Source organism: Schistocerca piceifrons, chromosome 2, assembly GCF_021461385.2.
Source record: "Schistocerca piceifrons isolate TAMUIC-IGC-003096 chromosome 2, iqSchPice1.1, whole genome shotgun sequence".
NCBI lineage: Eukaryota > Metazoa > Arthropoda > Insecta > Orthoptera > Acrididae > Schistocerca > Schistocerca piceifrons.
The window spans coordinates 561,183,329-561,197,990 of record NC_060139.1 but is presented as its reverse complement, the minus strand read 5'-3'; the positions used below and the strand labels follow the sequence as shown (position 1 = coordinate 561,197,990).

The window sequence follows — 14,662 nt, the reverse complement described above, 5'->3', positions numbered from 1 at the left end:
CTCTTGTTGCCACAGTGGCATTGGAGATTTGTAGCTCGCTTCAGTTTTTTCGCCTGTGAGTTGATGCGCTTCGGTTGCACTCTGTTTACAAACAGCTCATGTTGAAACTGTAAAATCTTCTATCAAAAGCAGGAAAGGCATTGTAAGCAATCTTAACAGTGAAAACTCATGAAGTGACGATACTCATTTTTCTGAACCTTTAATATCCACTGTTTGTGAAGAAGTGCAAAGTGAAAACATATATTCAAGAAACAAATATCACTGGAACAACGTCACATACAGAAAAAAACCAATTAGTCGTCACAGTATGGAAAAGGAAAATCAAGAAGACTTTCTCATTATAGGTGACTCACTACTAAAAAATGTTGATTGCCAAAAACGAGACTCGACATTCACCCGGGTATCAGGACCCATCAATTAAATAATCACTTAATCAATATTTGAAATTCAAATCAGGGATCTTCAGGTGAAGCCACAAGAATCTCCAAAGGTGTTTACATTCATGTAGGAACAAATTCACTAAGCAGCACCACCGAGGAAGAAATTGTCAGTAAAACTAGAAACTTAATCCAATCAGCAAGAAACTTATACAGGTCTTCAAGAATTGTAATCAGCAGAATAATCTACAGAAGGTCTGTGAGTGATACTTATATAGAGAGGATAAATTGTAATATTCATGAGATCTGTAATAATCTAGGAGCAATATTTATCGATCGAAATAAGTTTTTAAGCAACAAATGTCTGGGGAAAGAGGGTACTCACGTAAACAGGTTAGGCTCCAAGACCTTCACTAAGATTATTACAGATATTTGCAACATTATAAATAATAAGGAAAACTAAAAAGCAGAAGAGGGGATGATCATGCACAAAATGTGCCTGAAGACAGCAATATTTCTTTCCTTCATTATAATGTAGAGGGATTAGGTAATAAGATTGATGTTTTTGACCACTATCTTTCAGATATTACTCCCCACATACTAGTTGTCAGTTAACGCCACAAATCTGTAGATAACATACACCTGTTTAAAATCCAAAATTATTCATTGACTGATTTTTACTGTCATTCTAACCATAAAGGCGGAGGAGTGGCTATCTACCTGAGAACAAATAGCTTAGTAGAATATTATGAAAATATTGCTTGGGTAAAAGAGTATTCCACTGATTTGCACTGTGAAATTGTAGCAATTAAGTTAAAATTCTTGTCTGTTATATACTTTATCTTAGCATTGTATAGATCACCAAATGGAAATTTTGAATTATTTCTTAATTCCCATGATGCAGTATTATGTAAATAATGTCCAAGCAAGAGCATATAAATGTTATATTATTAGGGGATATTAATGTCAACACATTACAAGATTCCCAAGGAAGCAAACGCTTCAAAGACTGTATCTATTCTTATGGCGCAAAAGATCTGTTGGGAGACATACCCACTAGAATCACTCCAACTAGAATAAGCTCTATAGACCATGATATTACTAATTGTGAAAATATTGCCAGAGCTGCTGTTGTAAATAGTCACATCTCTGACCATCTAGGCCAACTATTAGTGCTAAATGGAGATCCTTCCATAAAATCAAAGAAAAATTATGAATACAAAAGAAATCTCTCTGTTATCGACATTGCCAAACTGAGAGAGAGCCTTGGTCATGAATCTTGGCATCTAGCATTTCAAGCCTAAGGAGTGAATAATAAATGGGATGCCTTTCTAGATACATTATCTTATCATCTAAATAATACTATTCCCATCAGAAAGATAAATATTAATAAGAATAAGGCATGACAGTCAAGGCCCATGGAATTTGATAGTTCACCATAGAACTGAATGAAAAAGTGGAAGAAATGTATATGATACAAAGAGAGACCAAAAACAATGAGCACAGGGATAAACACAAACAATACCAGTTTTGCAAGCAAGTCAAAAGATTGAAGGCTGAAAAGATTAACTCGAAAATACAAAATTCAGATTGTATCTCCAAGACCTGTTGGTCAATAGCAAATGAAATATGAGACAGTAAAACAAAACTAAAAGGTAATATCAGCATACAGATATCTAATAACAATATTGATGTCACCAATCCTCAAGAGATCAGCAGCATTTTTAATGACTATTTCATAGATATTATAGAATCTGACTTTTGTACCACAGTTAAAGTACCTGTTAGAAGTCTTGCTGAGGACAATTCTGAAGCTAATCAACTCCATGAACTTGAAATCAAGGATATTTTGCAGCTCATCAGAGAATGTAAAAACAAAAAAATCCGCTGGCTGGAATGAAATTTCTCCAATTTTACTTAAACAGTGCAAAAGCAAACTACTGTATCCTTTGGTGCATTTAATAAATAGCGTCTTAAAAGAAGGAGTGTTCCCTGACATACTAAAATTAGCCATTGTTAAACCTCTCTATAAAAAGGTTATAAACAACTAGTAGAAAATTACAGATCACTCACTTTAACTTCCGTTTTTAGCAAGTTAATTGAAAAAATAATTCTGAAGTATATGTTAGAGCATTATAATAAGCATAACATCCTGGTAGATTTTCAGCACGGTTTTCAGAAGTGGTTGTAGCACCATGACTGCAACACTTCAATTTATGCTGAAAGCTCTTGACAAAATTGATGAAGGCATGCAAGTAGCTGGAGTTTTCCTACACCTATCAAAGGCTTTTGATAGGGTTGATGATAAGGTACTTCTGTCAAAACTGGCCAGAGATGGCATAAGTGGAAAACTATTGCACCTCATCACATCATATTTAAAAAACAGAAGACAGTCTACCTCAATCTCTCACAATAATGAAGAAACATTAAAAAGTTATACATCAAGAGTCAGGAATATTAAATTTGGCATGCCTCACGGATCCCTTCCTTTTTATATGTTATGTCAATGACTTCCCAAAGATATTAAAAAATGATACCTTCATTGCAATGTATGCAGATGACACTTCAGGCCTTTGTTGGGGAAATGATATTCTTACTCTCGGCATAGAGGTAAAAAAATTTATAGATATTGCAAAGGAAAAGTTTGAAAATGACAATCTAAAAGTCAGCATACAAAAAACAAATATAATCCCCTTCAATGTTGGTGATTTGCAAACTTGTATTGATTCTCAAGATAGTAATATTGTAGGGAAAATCTGCAGTGAATGTAAATTCCACGGTATATGCATAGATAGCAAACTACTATGGACACAACAACTTGACAACGTATGTGCAAGGCTTCATCTAGCCTATATGTTTTAAGAAGAATAGCTTCATATGTCAATACCCAAACAATGAGGATGATGTATTTTGGTTTAATAGATACATTTCTAGCATATGGTCTTGCATTGTGGGGCGGGGCTTCCAAAACTCTTGTAGACTGAGTATTTAAACTCCAGAAAAGAGCCTTGAGAATATTAGGCAAAAAAGATGTTGGAACATCATTTAAGGGATTGTTTATAGAATTTAAAATTCTGAATATCTATTCAATGTATATGTTTGAAACAATAGTATTAACTGTAGAAGATAAGAAATATACCTGTCGTAATGCAGCAATTCATGTTCATAATACTAGACAAGTACAAAATTACCATATGATACCCAGAAGACTGAAAAAAACTGCAGACAGTCCATATATTATTGGAGCAAAATACTTCAATGCACTGCCAAATGAACTGAAGGTAATAACTGGAGAGACATTGAAAAAACATCTAAAATCGTGGCTCATTGGGCAATGCTTCTATAGCCTACTGTAGAAACTAAATTCTCAAGTATTATTATGTCACATAATTTGGACTACATTCTGAAGTTCCTATTATATAGTAAAATTAGATTGTATACTGTTGTATTGTACTACCAATTGCTATGCATGTAATTACATGTTTCATGCAAATAAATTACAAAAAAAATTACATATTAGCTATGGTGTTGGTTACTTGCTGCATAGCAGCCTTTACTTTATTCTCTATTTGTTCCGAGGTCTGACTGTCGTCCTCAATTGGCCAATCTTGGAATTCCTGTTCTACTTTCTTAGCTTGTTCGGCTAAATGTTGGTCTATAGTTTCCTTTCTCGTCTTTTATAATGGTATGTGCCGTTTGCAATGTTTGCACATCTTGTGCCATGTTGCTGACTATGTTCAGCAGTTTGATGTATGCCTTCTTCATTTCATTTATCTCTGACTGTACTTTTTCGAACTGTTCATTCATGTGCTCTATTAATGCTTTGTCTCTTTCTCTGACTTGTTACCTGATATGTTTAACTAGCCAGTTATTTTGTTCCCCCATGATCTTCTCTCTTTCTTTCGTTTCTTCTTCCCATAACCTGTCCCTTTCTTCTAACTTCCTGAGGAATTCCACGAACGGGTCGGGTATCGGTGAACATACAGGATTCATCGTTAATCTATTCATTGTGATACTGCTACTTGCCCTAGTAGTGGCTATCTGTTCTGGTACTTCTATGTACTGACTAGATCTTGGCGATTCACCCGATAATAGCTTATCACCTTTATTATTCCTATGGTTACTAGTAATGTCTACCATCTCTGTATCAAAATCAATATCACTTAACAACAGAACATTATCCTGCATATTTGTATCCTGATTCTGTTGTGGCTCCATAACTCGGCCAACTTTACCCTAACAAAAAATTCACACAAATTGCTTCACGCACTTTAACAGTATACACTTTCATTGGCTACTGCCTTACAGTATACCTACTTACTACAAATACTGGTACTGATCTAAAGTAGCATATTATGCTTTCTAAAAAATGGTTAATATCTCCAAACTTGCAGTGCTATCACTTGCTTAACTATTGTTTTCACAAATACAAACTATTCCCTATTCCACTACACACCATGTACCATCTACTCTCCTGTACTTTGATGATACCAAGCCTATGCTGCAAGAATTGATGCCTAGTGGGCCTTACCTTTTCACTTTTCTGTTTGGATATGTTTCTCCATCCTCTCAGGGTCTGTCAAGGTTCTTCACTGGTACACACATTCATAACATTTATACATGAAATAAAAATTTATCTTCTATTAGTATACATGCACAATTAAGTAATATACATATGTATACATCACTACTATTATTTTCTCATACCCCAACGTTAGTGGGAGACATTTATAACAATTCCTTAGCTTAAACTACGTACAATGAGAATTTAACATTAATTATTTTCATTGTGTAGGTAAGACCATTAAAAGCTGAATACTTTGTAGGAGGCCAAATAAATGTTTGATTTCATTTTAGATGAGCACCAGGATCCATAAAAATCACCTAAGGGCCACTACAAGGGGTGGAAATGAAAGTGAGAGCTTGAATTCCCAGACTTTATTCATCCAGTATTTGAGAATGAGACTTGCAACAAAACTTTACACATAATTTCAAATCTTCATGAATTTTTTTCCTTGCTGACAATCCCTACCAAATGATGAACGGAAAAATGTTTATCTCTTACTTCTTTTCTGCTGTTCATGCAGTAAAAGTACCAGATAAGGCTTGACATTATAATTTATTACTTCTTTACTACTAACTGTATTTGTGACACATTTTGCAGAGAGTATACAGATAGACCACTGAATATAACTTCAAAATTATATCATTGAATGACATACAGTTCTGTAGATTTGATGTTATAAACAATGAGATGCATGAAAAACTGCAGCACCATGCATGACATTTAATTTTTTTACTTCTTTGCTACAAACTCTATTTGCAATAAATTTCACAGATTCTATCCACATATGGTACAGAAAGTGACTGCAATATTATATCATTGTACAATACATAGTCCAGGATGGAGCCAATGAGTTATATGGGTCCTGCTTCATTGGTCACAGCACGTAACACTACAGGCCATACAAATGCCATCTTCAGCAAGGAGCGCATTACTATTTCAGATGAGTTTGATGATTCTTAACTCCTCATTTAAATGCACATAAGCTCTCAATAACACAACTGATTTTAGATCTTCAGTGGGTACCTTTTCATGGGCATGTTGATTTCCCGTGAGACCTGTATGGAACTGGGTGTTCACAATGTATATCTGACTAGTGTGACAGAAGTTTGTTGTGTGGGCTGTGTATTTCTCATGGGCCTTGGTTCAGGACATACAACATCATAAACAGTGAAATTCATGAAAAATTGCATTTAAATTTATTACTTGACTGATGCAACTCCATTTGCAACATATTTTGCAGACAGTATCCACATATGTAGCTGAATGCACCTACAAAATTATATCACTGTATAACACACAGTTCAGGAGACACCCCAACAACATCGAGTACAAGGCCAGACATTGCATGGTACAAATGTGGACACACAGCCATAAAGAAATACCTGGGTAATGTTGGGTTACTCTGCTAGTTAATCTATAAATTAATGACTGTCCCAGTTACAAATTATAATTAGTATCATTTCATTAAACTGTAGTGGTTGTAATCAATTTCAGGTATTTATCCAAATTCTATGGCTCCTAGAATATCTATTTACATATAATATGTTGTATCATTTAGTTTCACAGTCACTGAGTATTTAACAAATATTTCATCAATTAATGTGTGTAACTGTGCCTTTTTTAATCTGTTGAGTATGTGGTAGCTGTAAGGATGTTTCGTTTCCTCATGAACACAGCTGGTTGGGTGCGGTAGTTGTCAGACTGGCGTGTGTCAGCTGCAAGTTGGTTCCGCACTGTAAACTACATTACTGACTCATAACACTGGTGGCAGCTGGACATCTCCTGTGCTCGCCCAATCACATTTGAATCACCACTTGTACAAAGAAATTTCCCTTTCCACTCCCAAGGGGCTCTTCTTCTATTACTTTGCCTTCATGTTTAACTTGATCTTCTCCTTGCTTGCCTCTTGATTCTTCCAGTCACATCTTCTCCCTTCCAGAACTGTCTTCTTGTTCCAAATAATTTTTTTATTGTTTCATAATTTGTATCCACAATTAAAACTCTTTTAAATGGTCACAACACTGCAGTGGTGGTGATGTGTTTTTACATTTGGAGCCACGTTGCAGTGAGGAGACCTCCTCCAACGTGAACAAAATAGTGTAATCAGTATGCATCGTGTATGTGTTCTATGTGTAGCTGTTTCTCAATAGGTCTTGTTACTCATCTGAAGATTACACTTCACTGTTATCCAAAGAATTGTAATACAGAAACAACAGATTTGTGTCACTTTTGCAGTGATTGTGAGCACTAAATCTTTTCTTTACACGTTAAATGAGTATCAAGTGATCAATTTCAAATTGCAGCATATCTGAAGTGTAGTTGATTTTTTTACTATGTTAACCAGCAGTAGTAGGTAACTGCAGAATCAGCAAGTGTCATAATCTCTTACTCACAAAATAAGTAATTTCAACTGAATGCAAATAGTTTCTTCAAATCTGTGCTCACTAATGACTTTCTGAATGAGACATTTAAATCACTTTTACGTTCATGCCATAGACACATTTTATGCTTGTTTCATCATAAAACCTAAAAGTGCAAGGTAAATTCAGAAAAAATTATTAGATAATGGACAAACAAAACACATGTCTTCCTCCATGAACCAAGTAAACTTATGTTTACTACTGTAATACTCTCTACAGTTTGTAAAAGTCAGCTGCTGAAGTATTCAAGAACAAATTACATACCATCTCATGGCAATAGTGAGAAATACATCAACTGGGGTGTGTGGAACCCCAACACTGTAGCAAGGAGTTAATGAAATAATGATGAAAAAAATAATACTTAACGACATCTAGGATCTCATTTGGACAGCACTGACGAAAAATTCAAGTGAAACTCCTGAAGAGAAACTTACTGGCCTTGAAATGCAATGTGCTTTAAAAAGCAAATGCAAATTGTGAATGTTGGCAATGTTAGTAAAATTTTCTCAGGCTTCCAGCCGTGTCAGGTGGTTAAAATCCCACAAGCTTTCGATCGAGCTCTCCCCGGTCATTGTGAAGTGGTAAGACTGACTGCTGTGTCACCGTGGCTGCGACGTTATATAGCCACACTGCTGGCTGTGACGTCACTGCTCTCTTCCTCGCCATATACGATAATGTTTTCATCCTGCGTCCATCATGCCCGTTTTAACATTGTGATAGCCGGGTCCCAGGCTGTACTAAGTTGCAAACCATCGTCCTTGTTGATGGTGGTTTCAGAGGTTTTTATTTCAATAGCTTCTTTTATGATGCCATCCCAAAATCCCTTTGTCTTCATAACGACAGATGTTTCATTGAATAGAATTCGGTGTCTATTTTCTAAGGCGTGTTCTGCCACAGCTGATTTTTCTGGATAGTGTAGGCATAAACACCTCTCGTGTTAAAACGGGCATGATGGATGCGGGATGAAAACATTACCGTACATGGCAAGGAAGAGAGCACCAGTGATGTCACAGCCAGCAGTGTGGCTATATAATGACGCGGCCACGGTGACACAGCAGTCTTACCACTTGATAATGACTGGGGAGAGCTCGGTCGAAAGCTTGTGGGATTTTAACCACCTGACGTGGCTGGAAGCCTGAGGCAAAATTTTATTAATTCGTATTGTCACGAAACAATGCATTCATAGATGGCAGTGTTATTTAATACCTGAAATGGTATAGTCTCTGAAAAAATATATGAAATGAACAAGCTAAAGATGTTTCTTTTGGAAATGGTATACAAGCATGGAATTTTTCCTGCTGATATGTTGAGGCAAATGTACCATAAGAATAACAGTGCAGCCTTTGGAAAAATTCATAAATGGTACTACAGGTTGTTGTAAGCTCTTACAGACTTTACAAAACCAGTTTTCAGAGATCTGTCTGACAGACTTTTTAGACAGGTGCCTCTACTGCTGTACACAGAATCAAATATGTAATACACCATTAAAATAAAGCTAAAAATAATGAATAAAGTGTAAATGTTTTAGGCAATAATTTTATTTTAATTTTTGCTCATCATCTTGTATTGTATAAGCCACTGTAAAGTGAGAGACAGGAAACATTGCAATTGGAAATTGATCATTTATTTATCAGTCTGCTCCAATAACATAACAATAAATGTCTGAGATAGTGTTTCATTGCTACACGTGTGATACTAAGGTAAATACAAAAAAACAGTTTCACGTATTAAGTTCTGTTAATGGTAAGCAGAAAAATTAATTGGAAAGAGTTCACAGTTTTTACTGGCTATTCTTTGAAAATTGTATTCCCATTAATTTTTTAACAATACTTACTCAAACTATGTTGACACCAACCCAAACATCACTTTTCAGTATTGTGTGAGATGAATGTCCGCTGGAGCAAATCTCATCAAATAAAATGATGTCAGTTTCTTTGATAGCAACATGGGATATTTCACATACAGTAGCACATTGATTGTTGCAGGGAAGAAAATCTCATTCATGATCTGTAAGTAATTTACTTATAACAACATAAGTATGAAATAGTGTCTGATGGATATCTGAATGCTCCATGGTCAAGTCACTGTATTAAACTAAAATGTTCATTTACAGGAAACACTTCATCAATAACAATCTCACTAAGGCAAATCCCACATTTCAACTTTTTTATTACTGTGAGAGAGCAATAGCCTACAATGAAAGTTAAAGAAGGCATAATGTCTGTCAATGATAAAATGTCTTCCACATTTGACTTCTATGTCTACGGAGTCTGACTCCTCATCTTCTGAAAACACAAAATTTTTGATGGCCCCTACTTTGGCATTAAAAGCAGAGGCATTACACTTTGGATGTGAAGCTTCTTTTCTGCTTCATAAACCTGTGTCAGTGAAACATTATATTGTGATCCTGCCAGCTGTCTGTATTTTCCAAAACGCCACCCAAGCATATCTATTATAAACTTTGCTATTGATAAATACTTAATACCTAGATCTTCAGTGCAGTAATGATGAATTTCTATTATGGCATATGTTGTGTGTCAAAGGGCAAAAAATATCTCTCTTGGAAGAAATTTTCTTGACGGATCATTAGCTTTCCACACATAAAGCCAGTCTACAAGATCTTGAAAAAAAAAAAAATCATTGAAACACTGTTAGATGTCAGAGGAGCCATATATGGATTCTGCATGTGTTTCTCTTTAAACACTGGTTTGACATTTATTACCTCAAACCATTTTGTTATTATTCTAATGTACTCAGCTGTTGATGACCCATGTTGCAAATTGAATTTACAGCTAGCTACCTTAAGGCCCTCAGAAATCTGTTGATTAAATATTTGCTACACTAGCTTCATACTCTGTTTCTCTAATGATGTATGGTGAAGTGATTTCAGAGTGAGTGTATGGTCATATTTAGCAACACAACTAGAACCTGTGTCCTAAAGCTTATTCTGTATTTTAAAAGAAGGTGCAGAAAACTTATTTTGTCCCAGTTCCTCTCGGACTGGAAACTGATGATACACAATATCTCTGTCTTCATCTTTCTGACTCAACCACACATTTCTTATAGATTTCAAGACGTCAGTTACAAAGGAAAGTGGACGATCGAGGTCACATGTATGTTTAAAAACAATATTAACATCCTCGTCTGCAGAAAACATTGGTATTGTCTTGCTACTAATCTTGGTGTTGTCAGTTGCAACACAAAAGCCAATAAATTCAATGCCACTTATTATGGCTAATAACACATCCTGTAACAACTGAGCAAAAAATGGTTTGTACTGGTAGGATGTGAATATCATCTCTGTGATCAGTCTTTACACTCTGCAGCATAAACACAAATGCTGAATTTGCAGCATGTTCTAAATTAGATGACATGCCCAATATGCTGCCTCCTTTGTAATTCAGTCTGCCCCGATAGCTGAGTGGTCAGCACAGCTGTCTGTCACACCAAGGGGCTCAGGTTCGATTCCCGGCTGGGTTGGAGATTTTCTCCGCTCAGGGACTGGGTGTTTTGTTGTCCTCATTATTTCATCATCATCAGTGGACGGCAATGGGAAACCACCACTGGAATCACTTCCCTAAACGCTCATGCAGTGAACCTCTCTGACAAACCTTCTCCCATGAGAAGACCTGCTGTAAGGCAGAACACAACGTAAGTAAGTTTTGTAATTCATATAAGAGTTTGGATGAATTCCATCAATGTTCAAAACAACATTAACATAATTGATATGATTTACATTAAACTGCTGTAGATTCTATGTAGAGTACTTGGATGTGGCATTTTAATTAATGAACTGCTTAATATAAACTTATAGGTGTGAGAAGGAATAGAAAATAGTAAACAACAAAATATCATGGATGTGGAGCTAAAACTATGATTAAATTTTTTGACATTTATAAGCCTAATTTGTTCAGATACAAATTCCAACATCCACTTTTCACACTCCTATACTTTATTTTCCAACACTCCTAAACCTTCTGTCACTTCCTCTATCATATTATCTATACAGTTTTCTGAGAACCCAGAACCTATGTCTGAAAACTCTTGCAACAGACACAATTTTTTGTATATTATTTACTGCCTGAGAACAAGACCTATTTCCTAAAACCCTAAGTTGAAATATATTATATATCTGTATCTACAACAACAGGACAAGTAATCAGTGATGCTAGGTTTCTTTTAATCATCAAAAAATACACCAACTCACGATGTAATTCCACTTCCTTGGCATGTAACAGTAACTCTTCTAAAGAACTGAAGCAGAAAAATTAATCTTAGTCTCTTTTAGTACACAGACTACATTGTAGTGCTGCTGCGAGTTGTTTTGTAGCCTCAGCTTTTTCTCATCTGGCCCTTCACAGCTGCTGTCTTCTTTTGATAAGTAGTGAGGACAGTCTGGGAATATCAATGCAACTGCACATGGCTTCCAATGTGGCCTCTGGAGAGGAACCACATAATAACTGTCCTGTGCTTTCATCCCAAATTTGTGTTTCCCACAGAACATTGCCTTTCTAAAAGTGTTAATGGCGCACCTGTAACAAAAAATGGATAAATTACGGGAATTTCACAACTAGGTATTTATATTTCTCAACAGACTTATCAAAACTGCTTTATCTATATAAAGTTACTGTCCTGCTGTAAAAACACAACAATCCTCTCATCTCAAAGACAGAGACATACTCACGAACGTGTGGAACACCTACTCCACACACCAATGTAACACGGCAATAAATTCAACAGGATAACTAAAAACAGTTGGAAGAGGAAAGAAGTTAACTTGTTCCATAACATATTAAAGGTATTTGGTCTTGTAAAAAAACATAATATTATAAATTAATGATGGCAATAATAGAAACATTTATCGTTTTATAATGTGAATCTCAGTAGTCTGGTGGGGTTTACATCTTCATGAATTCACCAGGAAGATAAAAATACACACACACACACACACACACACACACACACACACACACACACTCACACACACAGAGAGAGAGAGAGAGAGAGAGAGAGAGAGAGAGTGAGGGAGGGGAGCGGGGGATGCTAGTCACTAGTCTCTATAGAACCAATCATGTAAGAAAGTGGCATAATTACTAAAAGTTATGGATTTATGTAACTACCAAAACCTTTGTGTAACCTGTGTGACTATGTACTGTTTTAGAGGGCAGTGCTTTTGTGGAATATCTGTGAGGCTCATTTGTAACTACTAATGCACAGTCAATAGATAATTCGTACAGAAAAACTGACAGTGTTAAGAAAGCTATAATATTGTCACTTACGTGCTGCATCTTAGCAGAAACATACACACACAATTACTTTCAGACAATTTAATTGCATACTTAATGATGGAAGTGTAGGGCATTTATGCGTGTCTATAATTCAGGCCCAGAAATTAAGACAATTCACAGAAAGAACTAATACACTTGTAACTTTTTTTTAAACATTATGTACTCAAACTTTTTTGCATTTGTATCTGCTGAGACTATAGATCCTTGAAAATAAAAATAGTTCCTATCTTTCCATTTGCTATAATCTACACATTCATTTTTCCCTTTTGTGGCATTCGTATCTACATTTCTAAAGAAAAATAGTTATATGTGCATTGTAAGATCAGTAGCATTTTTCACTCAGCGTTGTGCCCAAAATTACTGACAGGGATTTTGGCTGTCAAACTACTAGAGATGTGCTACTATGATAGTAGGTACTATGAACTCAGTTTTGATTTACTGAGTTGACCCATATGAAATTTCTGGTTTTCAACAGGCAGCTTACTGAAAGTTTTTATAGCAGGAAACAGAACTGAATACTACTGTCAGCCCATCTAGAAGTTATGGTACCTATATTCTGTATATATCACACTTCATGACAAACCAATTTGTTTTACTAGCAACATTTACTAAAGAGTAAATGTAGTGTCTTGCAAATGCAGTATAAGAAATCTTATGTTCCTGAAGAAGCCTCTATTACCAGATTTATAACAATTGCTACTGCTTGCACTTACAGAATAAAGTATTTACGTAATGTAAAGAAAGTAATATTGAGTGGGGCTATCAGTTCAAGAAAATGAATCGTGATAAACTGTACTCTTCTTCATTAAAATTAAACTATTTTAAAAACTTAAACAAAACAAATACTTAATCTTGAACTTGTAGAAGGAGTAAAGCTATTCCCATGAAATCTTGATAACCATTTCTTCCTCATTGTGTCATCCTCCAGGAATTTAAATAACAGAAACTTTTTGGTGTCCATCGTGGTTGCCTCTACAATTCAGCACACAACAACAAAACAACATTATATCAACAGTAACAGCAGTAGGCAACCATCAACAAAATTATCATATAACAATAGAGCTATGATGAGTGGACTTGGGCAAGGTTAACTGTGAAAATGATTGCAAAAGGACTGCATGTTAATCATGAAACTCTTTGCCTGAGTTTATCATAAATTAACACTATTTTCGAATTTGATAGCAACTATAACCTCAAAAGAAGTTTTAGGAAATTACAACTTTCATCCCAGATTTTTTTTCTGTTGCCTTAATAGAAATTGTGTTTTGCATATTAATTGTACCAGTTCTTAAAGAAATATAGTAATAATTTTAGCTTAACTGATATAGAAATTGAAAAGAGAATTGGCATCCTTATTTTAAAACTATTTGTTTACTGTTCTGTAACACATAGCACTTTATCAAACACAGTAGGAGTTGAAACTTCCTGGCAGATTAAAACTGTGTGCCCGACCGAGACTCGAACTCGGGACCTTTGCCTTTCGCGGGCAAGTGCTCTACCAACTGAGCCACCGAAGCACGACTCACGCCCGGTACTCACAGCTTTAGTTCTGCCAGTACCTCGTCTCCTACCTTCCAAACTTTACAGAAGCTCTCCTGCGAGAGGAGAGCAGGAGCAGGAGAGCTTCTGTAAAGTTTGGAAGGTAGGAGACGAGGTACTGGCACAACTAAAGCTGTGAGTACCGGGCGTGAGTCGTGCTTCGGTGGCTCAGTTGGTAGAGCACTTGCCCGCGAAAGGCAAAGGTCCCGAGTTCGAGTCTCGGTCGGGCACACAGTTTTAATCTGCCAGGAAGTTTCATATCAGCGCACACTCCGCTGCAGAGTGAAAATCTCATTCTGGAAACAGTAGGAGTTGGTTGACATTCATAAGCAGCCAGATATTGTTCGGATTACTGTCAGACAATTGGAAGCTGCAGAGAATGGCATCCTGTCTCCTCTACAGGGAATACGGCATCTAGCACTACTCATCCACTCATCTGTGAGTGATGTGTCAGTGGTACACTTAGGTGCC

At 36.0% G+C, this 14,662-nt stretch overlaps 2 non-coding genes across 2 annotated transcripts; one reads left to right on the top strand and one right to left on the bottom strand.

Annotated features, from left to right (window-relative positions):
* Positions 1–14,095: 14,095 nt before the first annotated feature.
* Positions 14,096–14,170, bottom strand: Trnas-cga. Its single transcript has one exon. It is a non-coding gene; the product is annotated as a tRNA-Ser (tRNA).
* Positions 14,171–14,347: 177 nt separating this feature from the next.
* On the top strand, positions 14,348–14,422 carry Trnas-cga. The gene has a single exon. It is a non-coding gene; the product is annotated as a tRNA-Ser (tRNA).
* Positions 14,423–14,662: the final 240 nt, after the last annotated feature.